A 27,550-nucleotide genomic window follows, 5' to 3' on the forward strand; every position below is an offset into this window, starting at 1 on the left:
GCTGGCTTCAGGCTATCCAGAGCCCCTGCCCTGGTTCTTGGTTTAGTCTTAGCTGGTGAGGAAAGGTTCCATACCAGGAGGGAGGCAGAGCAAAGGGAGATTGCCAGACCCGAATGTTCCACACTTGCAAAGATGGTTTCTAAATACTGAACTTTAAAAATAAGTTGGCTTGCATGTGGAGTGGTGAGAAAGGGGAGATCTTTCTATTTGCCTGCTGGGATTTGGAGTCTATAGTTTTATAGGGACACATTTCCAAGTTTTTATCACCATCTATAGGGGCTAGAAAACACTCTCTCGTGTTAAACGAAAGCTGAAATCCCCCTAGTCCTACACACTGACGATCTGGAGCTTTAACCCTGACTAAATCACAACATCATCTTTAGAATCAGCCCGTGCAAGATGTCTCTCACCAAAGAAAGAAAAATCCATACGGAAAGAGTTGTTAAGGAGTCCTGAGCAAGTGCAGCTGTTAAGGGAGCAGTCACTGAGACACAACCAGGAAGGAGGAGAGGCATTTTTCTGTGATGTGAAGGAAGTTCGTGCAGCCAAAGGTGAGGAGACAGGGTCACTCTGGTCTATTCCCTAGACCACCCTATTGCTCCAGCAATGTATTGATTTGTGGATCTCTGCAAAGCAGACAGACCAGGTCAGAGATGTCCCTACGATTCTTTTTGCTCCCTTGAAGGTATGGATTTTTTCTTGTTTCACCTACTTTTTCTCTATTTCACTTTCACTGTGTTTCAAGGCAGGAAGCTGTTAGTGTTATTTTAATTATTCTCCTTTTGTTTTAAATAGGACTTAATTTTTAAATAATTTGTGAGTTTGCCTACAGTGGTAAAATGCTTTTCAATTTGCTTCCAAAAAGAAATATTTGCTAAGAAAAAAAATAAAATAGAAACTGAAGTGCTCTATCCTTTCCAAATGCAATGCTTCACTTTTTTTTTTTAACTTTTTCTTTTTTTTTTTTAATAAGAGCACTTCATTTTGGAAGTAAATAGGGTGCTCTGGGCACGGGCACCACAGACCAATTTAGATTTCCTAGATTGCTTCAATAATCTGAAGAGTACTCCAGTAATTTTTAACTATTCTCCACCACATGCCTTCAAACCCATTCATTTTTTAACTGAAGTGACTACTTAGGACAAACTCTGCTGTTCATTTGAAATTGTTCTATTCTGCATACCCATAGACTTCAAATTCCAATATAGAAACTTAATACAATATTTTGCTGTAAGACTGTGTTACCACTTAATGCCATAACATTATTAGTCAACATTTTTTATGCACTGCTTCCTGTCTGAAGCAGGGCCATGTCACCACAGCCAATTGGCTGCAGGAGACCAACCCATAATTAGCCAAGACAGTCTTTACATTTTGGATTTTTTCATCTCAGTCCTTCATCTGCATTCAGCCTTGAGATTCAGGTTTTTTTTTGTCTTTTTAATCTGGAGATCAAAATGTTTTTGCAGACAGTTAAAACACACAGTACCTTTATGGCACACATATTTGCAGTTTGGGTAGGGAGTGAAGTGCATCACTATAGATCTCACAGAGCATCATCGGTGGCAGAGGCAGGAAATAGTAAAACATGAGCAATTTTAATCCTTTTTTTCCTTCCGGTTGCATACACTCCTCTTGTGTTATATAGGGTACAGCCCTTCCTGGCACTTTTACTACTGTATCTAGACTGTTGCTGTTCTTCAGGGAGTAGTTATATTTCAAACACCACCCCAAAGAAAAAAATCATGAGCTGTCTGTTGAGGATTTCATGCCCTAATTCCTCCCACCTTTACCTTGCCTATAATAACTAGTTATTCTAGTTCATATTTCTATAAAAGCACATCTGCATTTCTAAGAAATACAAGCATATTGTTCCAGGGAGGCTCCATGCTGCCTTAACTAGTTAAGGCTTAACTGTAGGGCAGTGCTGTATACTTTGCAGTCCACCTAATGTCTCATTCAATCATGATGGAGCATTAAAGTTATTGGAAGGCAGCACAGTTTGCATTGATCTGCTGCTGGCATGTCTTTTTGCTAAATGAGTGCCCATCTTTCACAAAAGGTATAAAGAGGGTGCAGAGGACACATGAACATGCCCATGACCTCTGTGGCAGTCCCGTGGTGCTCCTGGGGAAGCAGCTGCCCTAAGGCTGGTTTTGCAGTGTCTTCATGCTTGCAGGGAGTAGTTTGGTGATGTGTTAGCAACAACATTGCTGAGACACTAAAGCCAAAACCATGGCTTTTTTTTTTTGTCTTACCATTTTTAAATGGAGGTAGAGAACACTATGTATACATAGCCATGGAGGCCAAAGCTTCTGGTATGAATTAAGGATCTTTTTGGATCACTATGGTATGACCCTAATGGCAAACTAGGCTTGAGACTTACACTCCAGAATATGTCTCAAGTAATGTTGAATGTATTTTGCCATTTTCTTCAGCTGAATTTTGCAGTATTCAGCTGCTACTGAGAATTTAAATTAAAAAAAAAAATAGACTATCAGAGTCTGAGTAATTGACAGGCAGAGAAAAATATTGTTAAGATAAAGATGCTGTTGCCATTTAATAATTACTAATGCAGTCTGCATAGGAAACTCATGCTTTTTTTCTGGAATCTTGTAGACATAGATTTTTTCTGTATTTAGATATTTTCTATTCTTGTCTTACAAGATTTCTTTCTACATTTAATGTTTCAAGGAAAGAAAGGGCTGTAGAGATAGATTGAGAATACAGAACTTGAACTTGTGTGGTATCAGGATTTCAGCTGCATGTTTCCTCTGTATGGCTGTTGCTCCTTATTGAAAAGGCTGTACTGTTGTCAATGTAACATTTCTTGAATGAAATGCTAACTTGGTCCTGTCCACTTGCAAAAACTAAAGATCTCCCAGGTTAAAGAGTGGTATCTTAATCAATTTCTGACTGGGAAATTGCATTCTCCGTACTTATGTTCCCTGAAATTTCAATTGGATGCAATCTTTTTCTTCACTTAGAGGCATCCTTTTGTATGTGTTAAGTGCTTGCTCTGTTTCAGCTCTGATAGAGCTGATTTTCAAGAATAGAAATTTCATCATATGCACAGACCTTTGTGGTCTTTTGAAAAAAAATCTCATATCTATTAAAGGTATGCTCTCACTTATTTACTACAATATTTTGGCATTAATAAGAGAGAGGCAGAACAATGTTTTCACATAATTCAATTAATTTTGGAGAAGAAATCAAGCACATTTTTCTTTCTCAAATAATGTTTCTAATGTTAGGGTTTGGGTTGTAGTAACTCAGTTAATTCCTCATATAAATATTAAGATAATATTATTGTTAAATTAAATTTTCTATCCATCTTATTCTAAGATCGAAGACATAGATTCAGATAACAAAACACAACATTTTTCCTGTATGATTAGCTCTGCAGAACTCCGTTTTCATTTAATATTTTACTTTTTTTTCTTTTTTTAGTAATGTACCTCAATAGACATCAGTGAAGAACTGTGTATAGCTCCAAAGTAAATGAAGCAACTTCTTAGGCCAGAGCTTCCTTCTGAGAGTTATATATGGAGGCAGCATTTCCTAACATAATGCTGTAGTATAATTCATCCTTGCACCTGTCCAGTTAGCAATAGATCCATCCAAGCATGCGATATAGTGTAGGAGGATTCCATTCTGCTAGATTAAATATTCAGTTAAACTAACTAAAGTGTCTAAGGGTGTATATGGCAAAATATCTCATTGAGCATAAGTTGAAGAGAGGAGGAGGGGATGAACATGTCGACAACCCAGAGACAACTCTGTGCATTTCATTTTCCTTGTACTTGTAAATATACATAGATATATTTTTCAATCTAACATATAAAATAGGAATAAACTCTATCTATTCTGTAGAAATACATTATTCTATATATCAAAACAAGAGTCATCTCTTCCTGCTGGACACATTCATTTACCCTGAAGTATCAGTAGATTCAGAGTTATTAGGGGACAGGTAGCAACTTCAATACAAAGAAACAGAGGATACTGTCTTCCAGTTTCTCAAAAATAATTAAGATATAGAGAAACTATACAAAATTAATCAACTTTAGCCTCCCAAATGATGCTTGAGTTTTAACTGTCTGCTCTATCTTTAACTGCCTCTCTGCCAGTAACTAAATGAGGAAAACCTGATGGAGTCTATGCAGACTTTGAGATGTTTTCCACAGGAGAATAGTTTAAATGATACAGGTTCTAGCATGAATTTCCTCTTTGTCTCCATCTTTGAAAATACTCCAAACCTGACTGGACAAGGTCCTAACTAACCTGCTCCACTGGCTCTGCTTTGACAATGGGGTTGGACTGGCTGACTCTCAGATATCCTTATCAAACTCAACTACCCTGAGATTTGGTGACTGTCAGTGGTGAGAATGATGAAACTAAAGAGTAAAATGGAAAGTATTTCCTTGATTTTATTTTGTTTTCATTTTGACAGAGTCTGTTTCTCTAGACAGAAATGGTCCCATAAAGAGGAGGGAACATATGAGGTGGGAGGAAAACCGTGGGGGCAGAGAAAATGTGCCTCAGTGATAGGAAGAGGGACACAAGGTGGAACTAAAGCTCAGTTTGGGGGAAGCAACCTGGTTGCAGAGAGGTGTTAGACATGGCCCATTTTGTCAAGCAAGAATTGTTATAGAAAATTTGGGAATCACTGGTCCATTACCGGCTCTGTTGGCTGAATTGAACCAGAGGAAAAATATATATTGGCAAAAGGAGCCTTTTTTCTTCAACTACCTTTTTGAGTGGCATAAGCCATGCCAGCAAAGGGATTCTTGCATGTATACAGAGGGTGTTGCTCACATATCTGTATCAATTAAGGGTGTGATTTTTTTCATGCTTGTGACTGAAGCAGCTTTGTCAACAACATTTTATAATTTAGACCTGGCTTGAGAGCTGTCCTGGCTCTCAAGCAACTGCAAAATGTTGGGAATTTCAGAGTGAACTCCCATATTGTTGGCAAAGAAATAAAAGGACACAAGTGCAGCAGAGTAATTTTGAATAGATTTTTTTTTATTGTTATTCACAGCACATAGAGAATTTCTTTTTCTTTTTTGTTTGGAAAGGTGGTGACTGAAGAAGCAAAAATAGCAGCTGTGCAGCTTCATGGCAGGACATCCACTGAAATATAGGCTTTCTTTGTAATCAAAAGCCAAAAGGTTTCTGTTATGACCATATCCTATCTAGAAAGGGCTTGTGATAGAGCTGGACTGTCAGACACTTCCATTGGAAGCTAAGTTTACACTGGTACAAAAAGCTGATAAACTGATACAACTTTCTGAACAAGATAAGTATAGAGCAGAATATCTCTTTTGTAGATAAAATGGCATATATGTCAGGAGAGTTGCAGCCATAACAGTGCTGGTTAGGAGAGGAAAGTGTGGTTTCTTGCTCTTTGTCTTCTTCACAATCTTAATCAACCGCCAGGCTGGTGCATGTCTCTGTGTAATTTATTCCACTCTGAAAAAAACCCCAACTGTATTTGTGAAAGTCTTGTCATTTATTCTTACCAGAGATCACTGTATTTTGGTCAGAACAACAGCTCTGGCATGGCCAAAGTGATAACTCCAAGTACTGTGACATAACAGTGTTTAAAAGCTTGATTTCCCCAGAGGACAATCCTAAAATCCTGCTGATACAGAGAAGAAACAACCTTCCTTCCTCCCTCCTCCTCACGCTGGCTCTGGAACTTGTTTGATGCCCCAGCAAGCTGCTTCAGCTTACTAAACAGACAGAAAATGAATGCAGCAAATACCAATGCAGCACTTTCTGCCAGTTTAGTGAAATAAATTGGTTAGCTTAGAGATCAGGTGAATACTCAGTGTCTCTGCAGAGCAAGAAGCAGCAGTGTATAGCTGAGAGCAGAGGAAATTATTGGAAAGATTCTATTTCTTTTCTCAGTATTAGACTGATTTAACTGTCTTGCCAAACTTCATAAGGCTGGCGAGGTCACAAAAGGATTAATCAGTTCAAGAATGTCCATCCACACTGAAGTATGCATTTGTTTAGCTGATTCTGAATATCAGAGCTCTAAGGCTTGTCTGCACTTGAAAGTATTTCACAGTGTGGCTTGACTGGCACTCTCCCATTCCTCTGAAGAGATGCAGTTTATGAGAGTCACTTGCTGAGGCAGCTCAAACCCTATTCCAGGAAAAGGACTTCCTTTTGATATCAGCATTACCAAGTCTGCCTTAGGCTCCTTGTTGCCACAGCCATTTTGATCAGAAAAGGCTTTTTTTTTTTTTTTTAAGGCTTGTAATCAACAGAAATGCTTATCATTCTGGTAAAACAGTGAAATGGAGACCAAGTTAAAAGCAGTGTACTTGGAGATCTGCTGGATAAGAAAATAAGCATTTCCTTGATCACACAAGGAGTTGTCTTTTAGATGGGGTGCTTAGAATTTAGCAGTGGACTGGTTACTTACAGAAACTGATGCGAGTTATTTTCTTTTTGAAAAGCTATTAGCTTTTTTATTTTTTTAATTTTTTTGTAAACTGGTGGACTGTCAAGCTTCAGATCAGTAATCACTGGGATTTTTTTTAATTGCATCCATTACTTCACTGCTACATTTTATATTATGTATGCAAAATCTAACCTTCTTAAATTTTAATTTATGAAAAAAATAGACTACTCCAATAGAATACTTGGGCTAGAAGTCCAAATTGGGGTAAAAGAAACCTGAACAGAAAAACAATTTGGAGAATAAATGCTGGAAGGTTGTTTCTTTTGTGAGTCACAAGAAGTCTTTAGTAGGAAAGATCTTTAGTAGAGAGATGCCCCATGGCAGGGTAATATTTGTGAGTGCTGAAAGTTACACAGATATTAATACAAAGCCATATGAGCAGAGGCTGAGGCCTCTTGGTCTGTTCAGCCTGGACGAAAAGGACACTGAGGAGAGACCTCAGCAGTCTACAGCTTTGTTTTGGGGTGCAGGCACTGATCTCTTCTCTGTGGTGACCAGTGACAGCACCCACAGGAGTGGCCTGAAGTTGTGTCAGAGGAGGTTTAGGTTGGACATCAGGAAAAGGTTCTTCACCCAGAGGATGGTGGGGCACTGGAACAGGCTCCCCAGGGAAGTGGTCACAGCACCAGCCTGACAGAGCTCAAGAATTGTTTGGACAATGTTCTTGGGCACACTCTTGGGGATGGTGCTATGCAGGGCCGAGAGCTGGAAACAATGATCCTTCTGGTTATTTTTAAACTCAGGGTGTTCTGTGATTCTGTGATTCCATGATTCACTGCATGTCAGCAAATTTCTTCCTAACAATGCACAGTCCATTGCTCATTATTAGTTGCTATGTAGTATTCATGCATCTAAAATCATCCAGCACAGGAGATTTTGGTCAATTTTTCTGTAACAGCAGTGACTAAATTTAGTGGATACTGTGCTTGTTATGAAGCAGAGGTTGGGATATTTCTTACCTTTACCAGAGGGGCTCTTTTAACCTTACCTTCTGCATCATAAATACCATGTGCTTAGAGAATAGGAGTGACTAGTGAAAAGCTGAAACAAACAACCCACAAGCTGAAATGGTTGGATGAACTATTCAACAAATACCTATGAAAAATAAAAACAAAATCCATTTGCAAATTACTTGTTAATCAAAATAACCTGAATCCTTAACTGGTGTAATTTGTAGCTAACAGTTTGTGAAGCTGTAATGGGCAAAAAACACTTGAAAGGGATGAAATACCATGGCTGATTTTAATTGGATTTTTTTTTTTTTTTTACTATTAATGCACATAGAAATATTAATTTGGTTCTCATTATGAGTGAATTAGCTGAAAAAATATTAGGCAGTGAAGCTATATATATAAAATATGTATGTATATATATATATAGATATATATGGATATATATACACACACATATATATATATAGATATAGATATATAGATAAATATGTATATGTGAACTTCTATGTCTTGTTTGGATATTTTCAAACCTAATGGCCCCATTAACTGGTGCAGCAGAGATTTATAGTTCCCAGGCACTTAGAGAACCTCCCAAAGTCCCTCAGAGATAATTTGTGATCACACTTCCCAAAGCCCTTATTCCCTATCAGAGCTGACAGATTGTCACTGATTCATTTACCAGGGCAAAACCACCCTTTGCCTGTACCTTCAGCCATGTGCATCTCAAAACAGCAGTTCCCAGGCTGTAGACATCCTCCAGGAGTTTTGCACAAGGGTATAGAAAGAATTCTGCAGAGAGTAGCTGAAGATTATCATCTTACTACATCTGGGTGGTTGCTCTGAAGACTAGAAAGTTGAGTTCATAAGTCTGGGAAACACTAGATAGAGACCTGTTTCTCAGCCTTCCTGAAATTTGAAGAGTGCTATCAAAACCACCCAGTATGTGCATGCATTTAAAAGCTTGTATTGTGAATCTTATGGATATGCTAAAGAGACAAAAATGCCCTTAATAATACCACTGTGGGTGCCATTTGAACAAATATTTATGTGGTTGTCTGGCAGATGAGATCTTTGGAAGTGTAATTACCTGCTGGCTGTGAAAGCAGAACTTTTATTGAGGTTGGGATGTTAGGATGAGAACATGCTCATTCATGGTTTATTGAATAGTGTGTGAATCACTGTATTCCAGTCTTTAAGATTTGCCCTGAATCACTATTGAAGAAATAACCAAAATGGAGTAAGCCCCATTGTAAGATGAAATTGTTCTATTTTTCACAATCTCTTCAGTTTCATTTAATCTGTGTTTTCCTGTTTGGTGTAAACCCATACTGTCTTTCTAAGACAAGGATGGGAACTGCAGATAAAAATATACACACTTTTCTTTTTTTAATTTTTGTTTTATAATTTTTTTTTTCCTTAGGACTGCTGTGAAGTTACAGTCGCAATATAAAGATGACAAGAAGTTCAAGACAAGATAAAGGACCCCAGTGAGATTGGACACTGAGAGGTGCACCAGACTTCCTCCTTTTGCTTGGCACTTCTCTTTTTATTCTTTGATTAAAGTCTTTTTCCTTTACTTACATCCTCCATTAAGATGTCTCAGTGTCATTTAGGGTGTTAATTGAGAGGAGGTTTAAGCTCATCAAGGCGATTATAAGTGATAGTTAAAAATTTCTATATATGGCCTATGCTGGAATCAGCACAGTAGGATGCCATTTTTCTTTTATCTAAGTGACATTGGTAATAATAGATGAAATTATTACTAAATCGCAGCTGCAGAGATGATATCATGATTTTTTTGTGTAATCTTTGATGAAAAATTAATTTTTGAGAGGGATAATTTAAAATGATTTAAATAGTATTATACTGAAGTCCTTACTGGTAATTAACACCAATCTTGTCAGAAGTGAATCCACTTTTGCAGCTGTTTCTAAAGATACCTACAGTATTTGTAACTTTTCTGGGAGTGAAATTATAGTGTTTGGACTTTATTTTTACTGCATAAGGACCATTAAGAGAAAGGGATGTTAATAGAGAAGGCTTTGTTCCCCAGCAGGGCCAAAGTCTATTTCGCATTTTCAGTGTTTCTCTGTGCGTGTATTTAATTAGCTATGCTCAGCATGTAAGCAGAGTTCAGTGTATGCAAAGTAGACTTTACATGGTATTTATATGTATGTATTCTCATGCCAGTGTACACACAGATATGTATATCTTTATGGGTTAGCTATATAAGTATACACAACTTTATTTGCGAGGGTTTTAATTGGTTGAACAGATGGCTGATCAGAAATGCTTCTTCATCTTCATCAGTGACTCGTCTTTCTTTCTTTGCATCGACTTTCATCACAGTGGCAAAAAAGTGCTCTAACGAGAAACAGCTGAAAATAGATTTTTCTTTGGTACTTTCATCATGCTTTAAATGACAGAAGTGGATTTTTTTGTCCTATATATAAAGACCTGCAGGAGAAGGTTAAAAAAGGAAATATAGTGAAATCTAAATAGAAAAATTTGAATGAGAATATGGGAGAGCCTCAGATTATTCCTCTTATCTTCGTATTTTACTTTCTTCTTTTTTAAAGTACATGCTGATTTTTGACAAGATATATAGTCGTGGTTATTCACGCCAGCTACAGTACCTGCCAATCAGTTTTTCTTTTCCTCGAGTTTGGTGCAGAAAGGGGGAGGGAGGGACAGAAGTTGAAAGATGACACAATGGCTTAGAGGACTGTTACTTTAGGTATTCATTAAAAAAGGAGTTACATGGCCAGCTTCTGCTGTTTCTGCAATTTTATTATATTCAAATCAAAGTCTGACTTCTGTAGGCTTTATAAAGGAAACAATGTGCCTTATAAACAGAGTGCAGGGTTCATGTAGGAGTGGTTCACTTACAAGCAGATTCATGGCTTGAGTTAATGTATAGATACGTGAATAATCTATCCCATTTTTAATTTGAAAGAATAAGTTATCTGCTTTTTTTTTTTTTTTTTTTCCTCTCAGTGTTGAGGTCTTTTGCAAACAGCTTTTTTTTATTCTCTGAATTCCTGTGGATATATTGCTGTTGTATCCATTTTGCAAATTGGTAAACTGAGGAATGCCTTGACTGAGGAAACTGAGAAAATCATACAGCTAGCTGAGAGTCAAAAGCAGAAGTAGAACTCATGTATTCTGCTCTCCTCTCCTTTTTCTCCAGAAGCAGACCAAAACCCCTGGAAATGGTTTACAAAGGAAAAATTACTCTTTGCGTATTTAACTCTGTTTGAACTGAATGTGAAAGAAATACTCCACGATTTCAATGAAATGACCTGGCTTTTTTTCTTAGTAGAGCCTAGTTTTCATAGGCTTTCTCCTCATAAATGGAGTCAGCAATCTGCCCCTGTGCCCAGTGCAGCTGTAGGACCATAGTCCTTGCCAAGTGTATGGGGGGGCCCAGAGGAACAAAGAAGTGGTGAAGCCTGATGCTGCACACTGAGGTTTTTCATCAGAGGGAGCAGCAATAGAGGAAGACTAACATTTTTCAGGACTGCTGGTATGGGTCAATCTAATTCAGATACTTTAGAAATGAAAGGAAAAAAATATGTAAACAAGAAATTTCTGGAAGTTAAAAATGCATAGGGTGCAGTAAGTACCTCACAAGCATGAGATATGGTAAATTTTAAATTCTATTATTAAAAGACTTTCTGAGAGGGAGATTGAAAGTAGAATTCAAGGATAAGTATACATGAGCACCATCTGGCTCTGTAGTTTCTGTTCTTTAGACTCGGACAGTCTGGAGATAGAGAAGACATTATTAGGATTATCTCCTCACAGTTTTGATGCAGCTGCTCATGTGATTAAAACAGAAGTCAAAAGTTGTACCGGAATTTTCTTTTTCTTCCAGAACAATTACTGCAAGATAAGGATGATGCTTGTGTTCTGGAAGGAGAAAGAAAAGATGCTGAGAATAAGAACAGCAGCTTCAGATTTTTTGAGCCCTTCTTTTCAGATTGTGACCCCTTGTTTGCAGGCTTTGAAACCCTGATAGAAATGGTGTGGGTTTGGGAGGAGGTAATCTTGGCTCAGGAGGTCCGGCAGATGGTGTTGGCAAATGGCACTGCAGGCTCCTGCAGCGTGGTGCAACACTCTGGAGGTGGGTAGGGGAGCAACGAGGTTGTAGGAAGCAGCTGGTGGCAAATACACTCAAGATGGCTCCAGTGAACAACCCCAAACAGCCTGGTAGGGTGGAGAAGGAGCAGAGTAAAGCTCAGAGCAAATGAACCAGCACTGTGGTTGTCCCTCTTCAGGAGGATGTGTGCAAGGTGAAGGTCAGTAGCTGACAGAAACATGGGTCATGCAGTGCTGTCCTCCTTGCCCTTACCCTTTGTGGGATAAACCTTTCTTTTCAGAAGCTGAAGGTCTTAGAACCCAGAAAGGCTGACATTAAAAATACCTATCTTCATGACTGGAGGAACTCAGTTCACTTCTATAGTGGTGTAAATCCATAGGCTCTCCACTGAAGACTGTGCCACATCCTTATGAACGAAGGATACCTGGGAGGTGGGCAGGTGGCTGAGCTGCCTTTCTCTCCCTTTCTTTCTATTTCCCTCTTTTAATATTAAAGATGACTAAAATAATCCAAGAAATTAATATTAACGTTTTCTGCCTCCAAACAGTTTAGTAGCATGGATGAGGCAGTTCTTTCTAGTCTATTGATGCTGATAGTTTTTAGCTAGAGAAGATTTTAGGTGGTACTTGGGGATAAAGCAATAGGATAAAACTAAAACAGTCAAGAAACTTCTGCTTTGATTTTTGATTTTTGATTTTGTTCAAATCAAAAGGGAGGTGAGCAGAAGGGGACCTGCAGCATTTATTCATCAGGTAGCACCAGCTTGGAGCTCGACTGTTATGGGTGTGAGTTTGTGCAAAACAGCTTCACACAACTTTGCCCATACATCTTCAGCCAGAGCTGTAGTATTTTTCAGAGCTGTGGACTTTTATCTGCAAAGTCTTAAAAAAACATGATTAACTTAGTTTTATATATATTGCAAAATGTTTTCCAAAACAGTGAAAACAAGCAAGAAGAATGACACCGGTTTCCTAGTGCATTTCTGCACTAGGTTAGTATTTACCTTGCCTTCCTATCTCATCATTATTGTCTTTTAGTCCTTAAGTGTGTCTTCTTAAGAAGTGGCTACAAAGCGAGTGGCTACTAGATATTCAGGCCAGACATGGGGAAAGTACACAAAAAAGCACTCTTGGTTGGCTGAATAGGACACCCTCGTTGCAGTCCTTGAACTGGAGTCCATGCCAAACATTCTATGCTGTTGCTTCCAAGATGGTCAGATGGGGGCCTTATAAAATAAGACAAGATTCTCCTTTTTTGCCAGTGTCTAAGCATGCTGTCTCCATACCTGTTCCAGGTGTTGATGTAAAGAGCAAGGTGACTCTCTTGCACATCATGCATAACTTGCTCAGTTAAATGGAATTGGATACGAATTGTCACATATTTTGCTGTTTAAAAACAATGCTATGATTATTCAGTCCATTTATAATTAGAAAGATGGGCTATTGGTTAGAAAAGTCCTTAAAACTGAACTTCTTGAGATCATATCTCCATATATTAGGAGTGTTTGAGGGGCAGGGGCATTTAAAGAGTGATTTAAACATAAACAAAGGAAAAGTGAATGTGAGTATAGATAATGTTTTCGATATTTTATTAAATGTAAGAAAGCTTGATAATTGTGGGTTGGGTTCTCCTACCCCCCTCCCCCCCCACCTTTTTGTTCCTTCTCTTTTCTGTTATATATCTGACTCCATTTACTATGATCTATGCCTGAATTGCTGGTGAAATTATGATATCATAACAGTCAAAAAGATAAAGGGAGGAATGAATCAAGGAAAGTAAAGGAGTTTTAGTGGTAATTCATGGTACATTTTGTATTTTTCTTTTGTTAACACTACTGAGCAGTACTGCAGTATAGTAATATAACCTTTTGGAGAGGGTAAGTTTAAAATCCTTCCCCATCCTCTTCAACCATGCTGTCTTTTTATATCACTAATCAGTTCAGTGATTAAAATACAGGAAAACCAAACTGAAATTTAAAAATAACTAAAGAAAAATATCCTCTAAACCTCACTCAAGTAATAGGAATAAAATAAACCTTTTGGCATTCTTCCTTCATTCATCATGAAATATATGCTTTATAAAACTATCTCCTGGCAAATTATTTGTAGGTCACTTTTTAAAAGCTCCTGAGATAGTAATGTATCCCCTGAAATGAAGAGACATATTTTTTCTATTCTTTATATGAGACATGCTTATGCTTTAAAAATATTTTTGCAATGGGTTTAAAGAATGATAAAGATGTTTAGGTATATTTGGAGCCACAGCACTTTCCAGTGATCTGAGCTGCAGACACAGAAAAGTGCAAAAACAACCTTGAAAATGCTTTGGCAGACTTCACATGTTAATCACTGCAGAATGGCTTAAAAATTAATGAACAGAATGCAATTGTTTCTGTATAAGTGCCTCACTCTTGGATGTAAGTGAAACAGAAATTCAGTGTAGTAGTTTTCAAGAAAATGATTAACATTTACATTTATCAGCTGAAAAGCCCCAAAATGTTATAAAAAGGCAACTTTTGCAAAGTAGAGTACTTGCCTCCCTGGTAATAGGCAGCTCTTAGCTATCTAAAGTCAGCCTCTTTCCCTCTCCTCTTCCTTACCAGAACAATTGTAAGGCTGACAGTAATGCTAAATTCACGTATGTTTTTCTTCTTGTTATGCCATTAAGATGAATCATTTGCAGTTACACGATATTGCTTCCTTCTTTTTAAAAGTATTTTTTTATTTCACAGTTGTACTCCACTTTTTAACATACATTTACTTTATTTGTTATTTTTTAACTTCAGACATAGTACTAAAAATCTTATTTATTCTAAGGCATTCAAGAAGAGAATTTAAATGCATCACAGGATAGGTAAGATGTACCCGAACACTCATTGCCAGCTACAGTCCAAAATATTGTTGTTCATTGTTCCCTTCTACATATTCAAGAGATACTTGATCAAAATGTATAACAAACATGAAAACATATAAAAGCTTTGAATTTTCTATGAGGAAAAGAAAATATGGAAAAATAGTATGATATTGTACTCTGCTTAGGGACACTGGTTAGGGTATTTATGCTGGAGAAAATAGCAAAATGCAGAGAGTCTGACTAGTTTCTTGGAATCTTATGTTTAATACTTCTTCAGTATGGAAATCATGCAAAATTACTTGAAAATGGCTGTCAAGTGTTTGATCATAGCAGTATAGAATCCCCTAGAAGAAAAGAAAAAAATCCCAGAAAAGTTTTGAGAAGGTTTGAATATCAAGTAACAGACTGGGCTGCTGTCTTCATACTTCTGGTGCGTTTTTAACTAGGCTACCTTGTGTTCTTTTCTTTCCTTTCCAAACCCAGTATTTAAAAGTCCCATATGGCAATAGATATTGCTGGAATAGAATGCATACTGTTCTGGAATCAATTTTATCTGAGTTAACTTTCTGTATTTTAGAATGCAGATGAAATATTTTTCCTTCTCTACATTTTCTTTTGACCTGGTCCTTGTACCCTCTCCATTGCCTTGCCTGCAGCCCTCTCAATGGGTATTTATGTAATATACAGAACTTTGTCAACCCTGTACAGCTATAGAAGGGGCAGGGGGAAGGGGAGTAGTATAAGAGTCATTCTGCCCAGTGGCATATATGCTTAGATAACAGACAAAGGAGGATTGAAGGTGACATACTCTGTGTGATAACACCAGACCAGACCCATTAGGTATGTACTCTTCATTAACAGGACAAGGACAGGAAAGAATGTGAATAGAAAAAGCAGAATCTTGCTTGGAACTTGTTGATGCCAGAAGCATTATTTAACTTTTGAAGAATGAAGTTAATGTTTAAACTTAATTTTCCCTTGTGATCTGAACTGATGACTCTGCCTTTTACTCATAGCCCCTTATCATAGGAGTCTACTCATGCTCAAGGTCAAGGAAAAGATATGAACAAGGATACTGTTAGGGAATAATCCAAAAACGTGCTTGTTTTACTTCATATCCTGCTTAGCAGAGACTCCACTGCTTGTGACTGACAGCTCTTTTCAACCATTAGAGATTTTGTGTCAATAGGTCAATAGATTTAATATCCTGGGGATATCCCCTTCAGATTGCCGATCGGCACCTTACAACAGCCAAAGGCCTGACCTCAGACCATTTTCAGATTTAAACTGAACCAACTGGATGTCAAACTAGGACTTTGGGAGACTAATCAGAACAAGGTGCATGGTCTGCTAGTACAGCCATGATCTGAACTGGGCAGATGTTGAGTTCACATTCTGCAATAAAACCACAGACAAAAGAAATACAAATACAAATACAGACAAAAAAAAATATATTCTTGAGCTGTTCTTTGCTGAAAAAAGGTGTTTGCAAATCTACACTAATACCTACAATTGTGCCAAAGCTACATATATTTGGAAAACAAATTGTGGGGAACTACTTATTTATTTCTTAATGTATTTTTAATAATGGTTTTGACTGATATGGAACATAAGCCATGTGAATACTCTCTTCTTGTACCTGATGCCATATACAAAGAAGATGTAGTAATACTAGTGACCAATGAATCATAAAGTCTGAAATTTTCTTCCTATCCATATTTATTTCAAAATATTTAAAAAGTGATTATAATTTCCAGTTTTGTTGAGAAATCTTTAGTCTAGCCAGTTTTTAACTTGAATCAACACATAAGTACAGACATTTGTCAGATTCCCTTTCTTATGGTTTTCTTTTTTTTGTTTGGGTTTGGTTTGGGTTGGGTTTTTGGCTTTTTTCTCCAAGGTGACATTTGTCTTTCTGGCTCCTTATTGTAAGCCATCTGATGGTGATTTTGAGATTGCATTTCCACAAGTTATAGGAAAATAAGTGGAAAATTAGAGAGGGGTTACCCACATCAGTTTCCTGCTGAGAAAGATACATTTCTGTAAGCTAATGTACATTATTAATCAACTGACAGTACACATAGATTGAGACATTACCATTACTCAATGTATATCACACTCTTTCCTGAGTCCAAAGGAAGGTCTTGTGCAGGGTCACCAGAAGCTCAAGGGTGTGTCACTAACAGCTTGATGGGAATTGGAGCTCTTAGAACGAGTAGCACTGTCACAGGAGGATGTTTTTTTCCTGTTCCAAATGGATCTCCAGAGCTTCCATACACTAATTAATGATGGAGGCTGCTGTTGTGGGAAAACAATATAAAGGCCCAGATTTTCTGCTGCAGGCAAAGAGCAAGGGGTGCTAATTGGGAGGGAGGTGTGAGCAAAGATGCCACCTTGCACTGATTGATCATTAGCCAGCTTTGTCTCTTGCCATGAGTTAGAGCAATATGAGGGTGACTGTAAATTATGTGGACTGTTTGTGGCACCAAAGGGCCATTATGTTGGCTGGGCCATACTGGTGTGTCACATATACTTGCCAAAGTCTGTATTTTATCTGCTAGGGAGCAGAAGTGGAGAACATCATACTTTGGTTTGGAGAAAGGCCTAAGGACTAGTTTGGACAAGTGGAAGGAAACATTAGGTAAAAACCTGAGCTCTTAATTGAGATTTCTGCCTTGACTTCCTTGACTTAAATCTTCAAATGTTCAGGTGCTTAGAAACTAAGGACTCTTTGCAGGAGGAACTGAATGGAAAATAAGCTCTCTCTGAATATAGTAGTGCTTCAGCTTCTACTACCAGAGTGCTGCAGGTAGTCCATCTCCAGAGCATCCTATGCAATTCATTAGGCTGCAGCTCCAGAGCAAAATCAAACTTCTCAGATGATTTGCTGCAGAAAATCCCTTTTGAGTATCTGCAGTGTCCTTTTGACAAGCTCCTTTATGTGCTGGTCTTCCTCCCTGTTAGCTTTCTTACAGAAGTGACAGGATTTGCCCAATATATATGACCAATATATATAAGTCAAGGGTAACATGAAGAGGTAAAAGGCAAAAAAGGAAAAAAAAACAAAACCAAAGGCCAGTTAAAGATCTGGAGTTCTCCCTTTGAGTATGATTTATGAGATCTAACAGAAATGTGAGCTGTCCTGTCAGCTTTGAATTTGATTTTTTCCTGATCATATTCTATTGCAGAGAGTCAGCACAGAAACAGAGTTGTTACTGTTCCTGCACGTTATGGTACTTTGGCACTAGGCCACTCCATGCATACATGCCAAGATGCTTTTATAAAACCATTAAAAAAAGCAGTACTAATTAGATATTTAGAGGACTAAAAATCCTGAAGATTAAAATACCAGTAAAGCAGTTATGACCACAAGTGTGTTTTACATAAGTAAGCTCATAAAGGGTTTTCTTCACTGTTGAAAGCAAAAATTATGAGCCCCATGTTTCTTTCATAGTAGAACAGGTTAGACTATTAAATGCTTTTTATGTGTACTACTATTCAATATATTTTTTTTTCATTTATTATCTTTTCTCACAGTCATATTTAAAGGCCCCACCATCATACTTGTTACTGCACACACAAAAATATAATCTCTACCTTAAATTGCTTGCAATCTCTTAACCTTTCAGTTTAAAAAGGTGTTGCAAGGCACATTTTAAGGAAGAAGATAAATACTGTCAAAGATGTAGCAGAGAATGAATGTGGGCATGATCTGAAAAGTTTTATTTAAAATTGTTTGTTTTCATGGAAGTTTCCATATACTGCAAACTTCAAAGTTCCCTAGCCTTAACTGAGCAAAAGAATGTGTCCAGGGTGAGGAGGGTGAGGAGGTCTACTGTGTCATAAATGGCTTGGAGAAGATAAAGGTGGAAGAAATATTCAAGGAGGAACTAGGGGTCAGTCAATGCAAGGAGAGGAGAGCAATTTAAAAACAAAGAGAGAACAGCTGCTTGTACTTCCTCACAAAATTTTGACTGAGTGCTAAAGAATATTGTGGGCCAGTAGGAAAAATAGCTTCAAAAACGATCAGAGAGTTGTGTAGGTCAGGATGAAGTTACTGTGTCTTTTTAGGATTATCAGACAAATTGACCTGGTGTAATGGTCTAAAATGAATCTGTAAGTTGCCAAATGGATGCAGGGAGAGAAATTTAGGGAACAACCATTCTACTTCATTTCATCCCTAAACATCTGATACCATCAATAGTCTAAGGCGGGGTACAAAGGCATTTGTTTGGTCCAGTTTAGTAGCTCTTAAACACAAAATAAAAACTGTGCTAATCTCAGATATTGTTGTGGCTGACATGTGAATAATTGCAATAAAGTTTGGTCCTTTGGTGTACTCTGGATGCATTTTAGAGACTCTAGTCTAAAGCTGAGGGGTGGTCTGAGAATAGAAGTGCTAACCTTTCACTGCAATTGTAAGGCACAGCAAACACTCCTGCCACATGACATGAGAATGTAGTCATGGATCTGTTCCATCCATCCTCCTTTCCCCATTTAATTTTTTTCTATATCCACATATACTTTCTCTGGTTCAGAGTAAATGTGACTTCCTTCTGAAATATGGCAATGAATCCAGGAAACTGGACAAAGCGTTTCCTTTGTAGCAACATTTGGCCACAATCTGTATTAGACTGGTCTTCCATCTTTGTGTAGAATTGACAGGTCCAACAGGTCTAAGATTGGTAGTAGATCATCTCTTGGCTTGTTTGGGCAGTATTTATTGTATGTTACCAACCAGCTCGTGCTTTGGTTTTAGAAAATGAAATGAGAGGCTGACTATGAAAAGAGAGTCCATTTTTCCAGTTGTGTGCAGAGTACAGCTGAGAAACAAAGGTGAGTATATTTCTGTTATGTGTCCTGATTTGCTGCTATTCTGTTTGATATTCAACTAAATAACCAAAATGCAGAGTATAACTTTTGTCTGGGCTGTGGTGATTTAGCCTTGCCACATTTGCACTTCCACACTATCAGGTGCACGTGAACACAGGCACACACAGACACACATACAGGCACAGAAAAGGCAGGGGGAGAGGAAGGAAATTACATAATTATGAGAGTAACAGAAAATGAAACAATGGGGTTATGATATTTTTACCTACAGTGGTGTCTGATTCAGAGACTCTTTGCTTTAAATGATATTTATCATCAATGTTATCCTGTGTGGTTATCTCTCTGTTTTGTTCCTCAGATTTTGTAATCCTCTTTCAGTTTGATACCTTTTCTGTAGCTGCAGGGTATAATATAATAAAAATGGTATGCATCCATCTGTAAATTGCACTTAAGCTGATATGTGCACTGTGTGTACATATACATAATATTTTTAGATAATATATAAATGTGATACATATATAGGCATATATATATACATATACATAAATTAATACTTTGATGTATTTAGCATCTTCAACTAATTATACCTTACAGTCTCATGTTAATTCCCATTTGAAACATTTGGCACTATTCCTCCTAATTCATTTATATTAATGAGGGGAGGATCCTCTGAGCAATAATCAGTTAAAAATCATGACTAGCTTTGTTAATAAATACCAGATTGGTACATGATACTGTATTGGCTTGTCCTTAATTAGGAAGCACTGGAAGGAGTACCAAGAGGGAAATACTCATAAATTTTTCTTTTAAAGTCTAACTGCTCTCTTTCTGGTATTTGCATCTTTGAAACAGAGAGAAAAATGATAACTTTGAAATATTTTAATTTTCCTGTACTTAAAACAGCTTATATTTAATTAAGATATACATTTGATATAGAAGTTTTTCCAGTCAGGTCCATATGAGGAAAGAAAAATCAAAAAAAAAACATCAGCAACATTGCTAAGTATTAGGTAATTGAAATACTTAATTTAAATATTAGAAAACTGGAAGTTTTATGAAGCATTTGGGGAGGCTGGATGGCTCAGGGAACTAGTAATGAAATAGTAAAGTCTTCATTTCTAGGTGATTGATTGCAATTGCATCTAGGAAAGGCGAGGAAGTTGTTCCTGTAAGCCTGTGTGCAGCAGTGGCTCTGCTATCAAAGTCGGGTCTTACCCTCAGCTGGCACTCCAGGAGTGAATGGGCAGATGTTAGCAAGGACAGGCATTCAATATCTGTGGATTCTGAATTTTCTGGAATAGTAATGGCTAAGTTTCTTATATACTCAATTAATTTCTCCTGACTTTTTAATCTCAGAATCCTTTAAAGTGGCAACTTTTTCTGGCATCACTTACTGTGATTTCTTTCCCCTCATGTCTTCTAAATACTTAACATCACTGTGGGCTTGCCAATGTGCAGTCCACTGGTGCTTGTTTATGCCAAATACCTCCAGCATATTTATGCTTATTTTTTATATATATTATATTTATAATATATATTATCAATAACCAGTATTATGAGTTATTAATACAAAGAAAGGGTAATTATAGATGCTTAGTTTTTGAGATCTACCGACCAACAGAAAGGCAGGCACTGACAGCCCTGTTCTATGCAACGGGGAAAACTGAAGTAATCTCTTTTTGTTATCAGAATCTTTTGAATAGTTTAGTGCTTTGAAGCCTGCATCATGCCTGTGCTGATCTGAGCTGCAGCAGCACTGACCATGCTCCTGCCAGGACAGTGCTGCGGGAGACAACACAGCTGGAGAGAACACAGCAGTAAAAGCCTGTTAATTGTTGGTCAGATGGGCTTCATGGTCACCTGAAAGGGAACTGGGCTAATATTGCTTATACACCCCCTTGATCTGAAACTCTATTTCCAGCCCACTGTGGCATGTCCTTGCAGGCCTTCTTTTCTCCACCTGTTTGTTCATGTCTGTACCTCCAGAAGAGAAGCCCCTGCACTCTGACATCCATGGTGGTGGGGGCAGTGGGAGGGTTAGCTGTGGGCAGGCATTTGGCACTGTGCTTACTCTGGCTAAGCACTTCTGATCTGGAAGGCAAGAGATTGTCCTGTAGGGCTGTCAGTTTGTGAAGTTGTGCCTTCTTTTTCCCCTCCAACATTTGTTTTCCCAGTGTTTGTCCTGGAAGCAGTTTGGGGCAGACATTTGTTCTTACATAGTATTCATGCAGCTTCTGACACAGTGAACTGGACCTTCCTTTGGACCCCAAAGTATTGCTGAACAGTGAAAAGTCCTGACACGGTAACAAGAGGAGAAAAACCTTGAGGTCAGTGTGCAGAGAGGGGAGGGACAGCACCTTCCCATGTGAGTGAGAGGAATGATCTCCAATGACAAGCCCATTGAGAGGGGTGGGGTGGGGACAAAGTCTTCTGGTGTAGCTGTGCTTAGGATGGACTGAGCCCTTGGCTGGTGGCATGGGATGGCAGGCCCTGGGCACTGCAGGAATGAGTGGAGGCAGGACTGTGATGACAAGGCAGAATTGCTATACAATGAAACAGATCTGTTTCAAGAAACTGGTTTTTAGACATTTACCTGTATCAAAGTTTCTCCAAATATTTCTTAGCCCCCACTACACCTTCTCCTGTTATGTCTTTTCCATCTCTGTTGTCTTTACTTACACCCTCTTTCCTTTTTAATGATTTCCTATCTCTTGAATCAATAGTTTAGAAATGCTGCTCTGTTTAGGATCAGAAAGGTCTGAGGAGATTTTTACTGAAAGCAAAAAAAAAATTTATAGGTCTGGGTTTTGTCTCCTGATATATAACCAAATCTGATGTCCTGCTTGCCTCCTCTTTCACTGGTGTGGAGACACAACATCAGTTTTCTTTCATGTTGTGAAAAAAGACCGGGAGAGAAGTGCCAAGGGGTGAGGGAGAAGAGGGATTTTTGGAGCTGGACAGTGTGGGTAGTTGTTCCTCTGAGCACTTCCCAGCCTAAGCATCTGCCTGAATAATCAGTAATGTTTATGACTAAAGAAATAAACTTCATTGCAGTCCCAATTTCAAACTCTTTTTATCAATCCTGAGAAGAAAGTCTTACTGTTTGTCAAAAAAGTGTAAAAAAAAACCAAACTGGGAAATTAATTAGCTTTGGCTATCTTAATTTCTCATATAAAAGATAAAATATTTCTAAAATAATAACCTCAAAACTGTTTTAAAAAAATCCTTTGATGGGATCCTTTTATATTTACCAGAGACAGAATGATAGCAAATGTATATAAAACAGCTCCTTTCAGATGCAGGTAAGCTCCTATTGAAAAGAGATAAAATCCTAACTGTTTATGCCTGTGTTTGATGATAGTGCAGTTGAGTATTGTGTTATTTAATAATGTATTCAAGCACCTGTTTAGAGAAGGTATATTCCACTATGGTCCAAAATTAAAATAACCCCATTACTTTTCAGGGTTTCATTCATAATTCTTGTATCATACTCTGATTAGAGTATACATTGAACCTCAGATGAGCATTACCTAAGGCACATTGAGTTAAATGCACTGTATAAACTAGGCACAAACCACAAAGCTACCTTTAACTTGCACAAAACAGCAAGTGGAAATTGATTAAAATATGCATTCTACTAATATAACGGCTGGTCTCAGTATAAAAATTAATTAATGCTAATAGTACACAATCAAAACTGCTTTTAGAAATCTTCTTAGAACATTAACTAAAATGTTCATCTTTTTAATGCATTTGACTGAACCTCTGAGACTAAAAGCTTTGCTTCTTCCATGCAAATGTGAAAAAAAAATCACAGTCTGAATTTTCAAGTGGTTATTTTATAGCAACCTCCCCCAGCCATTTGCTTTTGGATTTCTTGTTAACCTGAGCCTGGTCCCAGGCCATGTGTGAGGTTGTACTATTAGCTACTACAGATTAAGGTGGCAGCCCTGGGAATCGAGGCCAATAACATATGCAGATTGAGCCACAGAGCAGAGAAGGAGATAACTAAATGAAAGAAGGGGAAAGGATACTGTGTTTAAAGAGGCAGCACAGCAATATTCTGGGCTTTCAGCTCCCAGTTATTCTGAACATAAGGAGTATGTTCAGAATATTTGTCAAGAAAAAAACCACAAAAAACCAAACTGAAACAGTCAACCTTCAGGACACTCTCTTCCTCTTGGTTTGTTTGTTTTTTACATTTGGGCAAGATATTTCATGTCACTGAGATGAATTTTCCTCAGCTGGTTTAATTTCTAAAATATAAAACTTTAAAGGGTCAGTTCTGTTGGCACAGGAAGGGTCTAATCCTCTGGCTCATGAGATCTTGCACTGGGAGAGGGGCTTTGGTATGGCCTCAGACTCTGAGCCTCCAAATCAGGAAATCCCTTTGGATAGTATCAAATCTGTCTGTATCATTGGTGCATATCTCCAAGAAAAAGGGTTTAATAAAAGTTTTCAGTTATTTAATATTAGAAGTGGGTTTTATACACCCTTTTTATACGTATATAAACATAAATATATATATACAATGGCACACACATAAGCATAACTACATTTATATATATAAACTTCTATTTATTCACAGGTACTGAGTTGTTATCTTTCTTGTGTTTGTCCCCTCTCCTTCCTGTTCCATCTGACTTTGCTCTCTATTTTTTTCTGTTTCTCTGAATACCCCTCAAGCCTTTCTGAATTTTAGGTCTGATTTTCCCTCATTGCTTGAGGTGCCTCTGGATCTTTCTAAAGGTGCCTAAAAATCAAAAACCTTGTTTGGCCTTAAAGACATGCTACCAAAACCTGCAGAAACAGCAACAGTTTATATTGTAATATGTATTTGTCTGGACCTTATCTGCCAAGAGCTTCAACAAGAGTTCTCAAAAACCTGGAACACTGACATATATAGCTTTTCACTGGTGCGGCACCCATCAGATTTTTCCCATTTATGTTTTTAGCAATGGTTGCAATGAAATTTTATGACATCACCAAAAAACACAGCCAAATAAAAAAGAATCTTCCTTTTAATGATGCAAACATAAGCAAACCTCTCTCTTTGTTGATGCATTTAGCAATCTGGGCAAACAGGAATCATAGATTCAGTTTCCAGCTCCTACATGAATTGGGGAAGTTTGCTTGGACTCCTCATTTGTCAGCTTCTCATCTTCAGAGTTAAAAAACCACAACTTGTTTCTCCTTTGCTCCTTCTCTGTTTTGTGAAACTAGTTTTGGTTAAGTTTTACATTTCCCTAGGGAAACTTAGGGAGTTGCATTGAGAACAAACAACCTCCTGTCTTCAACAGCTGCTCCCTTCTGCTTGTGTACTGTGTCAGCTTCACAGTGGCCAATTTGCCATCTTCTCTGTTTTGCTCTGGGTACATATTTCATTGCCCTTTACTTTCTTTACAGGTACAGCATATTGTCTTTGTTCTCTTCTAGGCTTACAATGACCTGGGCCATCTGAGTCACAAATATCTGTCACTGCTGTCACAGAGATCCAAAGTGCTGCTCCTCTATGGAAGGATACTCTCAAGGCAATCACTGATGCTGTCTGTTCTGTCTGTTCCAGGCTTTTTTCCACTCCTTATACATTTTAATAACCAAACCATTAACATACAGAAACATTTCATCATAAGCCAGGTGAGAGGTAGCTAGAATTTTTTTTTTTTTTAAATTTTCATTTATTCTAAGTTTCAAAGAAAATTTAAAATTACAAAATCTCAACAGATGACTTAAGGAGACATTATTAATGGGAATATTAAATAATTAAAATAAAACCTTTAATGTAATTGCACAAAGTATTCATTCACCCTTCCAAATAGAGTGGGTAGTTATAAGTTTTGAGAGGACAGATGGATGTGTGCAAAGCCATCTAGCTTCCTGGGTAGCTCAAGAAATCAGTAAGCTACCTAGAAAGACACAGATAACTGGACCTGTGGGATACTCAGGGCTAAGTGATCCTAAAAGGAAGACATCTTTCTTTCAACAGTATTTACAGTCACACATTAGAGAAATTGATAATCATTAAGAATTATCCTTAAGGAGAAAATACAATCCATGGTTACATACTTTACAATTTCTCTCTGGGGATGATGAATTATTGGTAGTCATGAGAAAGGTTCCTTCCTTTTCATTACTTCAGAGCACACAGAGATGAAGTTGTAGGTGATGAACATGTCTAAAAGATTGGTGAAAGCCCACTGTGATGGGGTGAGCAGCAAGGGTGGCTTGAATATATTTGAGAACTGCTAAGACACTCACTTGCTCTTCCAATTACATTAAATAAGATTGCTAATAAGTACCTCAATTGAAGGAAAAATTCTGCTTTAAAATAAGTGCTTATAGCATAGGTACAAGGAAGAAAACATTTGATCCAGGGAAACCCTGTACAATGTGGATTTTATTTGGAAGTTTTCCTCGATCTTATCACAACAAATTACATAAAATCTAATGTAGGGGTAGATTACCCAGGAACATCATAGGTCCATCTAGTATACTGTCTTTTAGAAGTAGCTTGTAGTGGATATTTAAAGAAAGAATTTCAGAAGAAATCAAATATAAACTCTCCTAGTATAGTATTCCAGTTTCCGGAAATATGATGTGCAAGGGGATTCTGAGCTGAATGGGATATCAGATGTTGAGAGACAGACTTTTATTTCATGGTTTCCAACTGTTCTCTGAAAATAGTTACGTTAGTAGCATCTAAAACATATTCTTCAAGGACTTCTACTGTTATATCTAAAAATACTTCCCTTAGTTTGTTCTAAATCTGATATTTGATATTTCACTTTGGACAGTTAATCCAAATTACTTTGTCTTTTTTTTAAATTATAATATCTAGTATGACTTATGATTAGTTATATTAACTTCAGGGTTTTTCCTTTGTGTAGATTTGCATTTTATGTCACTTGCCCTTTCATCACTCAAAGAAAAGAAAGAAACAAAAATAAATATTCATCATAGACTGACTATCCTGGGAGGACACCATTTGGTGAAAAGTATTGTTTCTTTCTGAAAAATTAATGAGATTATAAATAAGAGTTGAACACACTTCTTATTTAGATGTGTTTTCCAAGTTTTTGTTTGAAAAACATGTAACATCCTTGATAGGAAGTAAACATCTTTGTGTTACAGTGCAGAAAGATGTGCAGATGGTAGGGGAAGGTGCCAGCTAAGGTTCACATGATCTGGTCATGGCCACACAGCTGTGCAGAACTCTCCATCCAGAAAGAATCAGGATGTTGGTCTGAGAAAGACCAAAGGTGTTAGTATTTTTTTTATGCTAAAAACAAAAATAGAGGAGGAGAACTAGTCACAATTTTATTCATTGCTTTCAACTTTTAAAATTAAACATTCACAGTTTGTGGTCAGATACTTGAAGTACATATAGATGCTTCTGTCCTCACCTGGACCTGTGAGTGCTTTTTGACATGGCAAAATGTAATGTTTTCAGTTTAGTACCTGCAGTATAATTAAACAATTAAATACTAGATTTCATATCAGAAAGCATTTTATTACTTTATTTTGCTTGAGAAAGCAATTAATCTGTTGGAAAAGCAGATAAAGTATATAGTTTATTGTTGTTATTGGCCCTATGCTGTCTAAAGTTCTAGAGAACACTTTATTTTCAATTTTACTGAATGTGTTTTCATACAACATAGAGTGTTACTCGTGCTGCAGTGCACAATGTCTCAACATATCCATATGCTTATAGGTCTCACAGTCTCATAGTCAGGTGTAACAAACTTATGGATTCTATACCATAATATTATTTGCTTTGATACTTCATCACAGACACAACGAACTGTTTACAGTCATTTTAACTTGGCATTCTACAGATAGCTCTTTCTCCTGTTTACAAACAAGTTACATTACTGTAATGATTCTGCAATTACATAAAAAGATTACCAGACCACTTGAAAATCCCCTACTAGCATTCTCATTTATATTAGCGTACCATTCTCAATTAGAGTAATGTATGTCTGATGATTCACTTTACTGCAAAACTTAATTTGGATTCCTTGTTAATTCACATTGTGTCAGTGTTTAGCACCAAATATTAATAAATGCCTCTGATTTTTTTTGCCAGAAATAAAAAATAAAGTTAATCAGACTGTTTTGTGGAACAATTTTTATGTACCAAAGCTTATTATTTGATTGCTGTAAAATAACCCACCTTCAGGAGGCACAGCACATCTGGTTGATTTTCTGAGAAGGGATAAATAAATTTCTCTGAGTAAATGGGTAACACTGTTGGTCACAGAGACATCAGTGGCATCCAGAAGTGATCATCTCATTGCAGAGGAGAAAGTAAAGAAGAGAAAAAAGTAAAAG

General features: G+C 37.3%; 1 long non-coding RNA gene across 1 annotated transcript; it reads left to right on the plus strand.

The window, feature by feature from the left end:
* Nucleotides 1-394: 394 nt before the first annotated feature.
* On the plus strand, nucleotides 395-27,550 carry LOC107205303. Its single transcript, XR_001521912.3, has 4 exons — nucleotides 395-685; nucleotides 8,852-8,938; nucleotides 19,146-19,222; nucleotides 24,656-27,550. It is a non-coding gene; the product is annotated as an uncharacterized LOC107205303 (long non-coding RNA).

The sequence above is a fragment of the Parus major genome, chromosome 5, assembly GCF_001522545.3.
Source record: "Parus major isolate Abel chromosome 5, Parus_major1.1, whole genome shotgun sequence".
Taxonomy (NCBI): Eukaryota; Metazoa; Chordata; class Aves; order Passeriformes; family Paridae; genus Parus; species Parus major.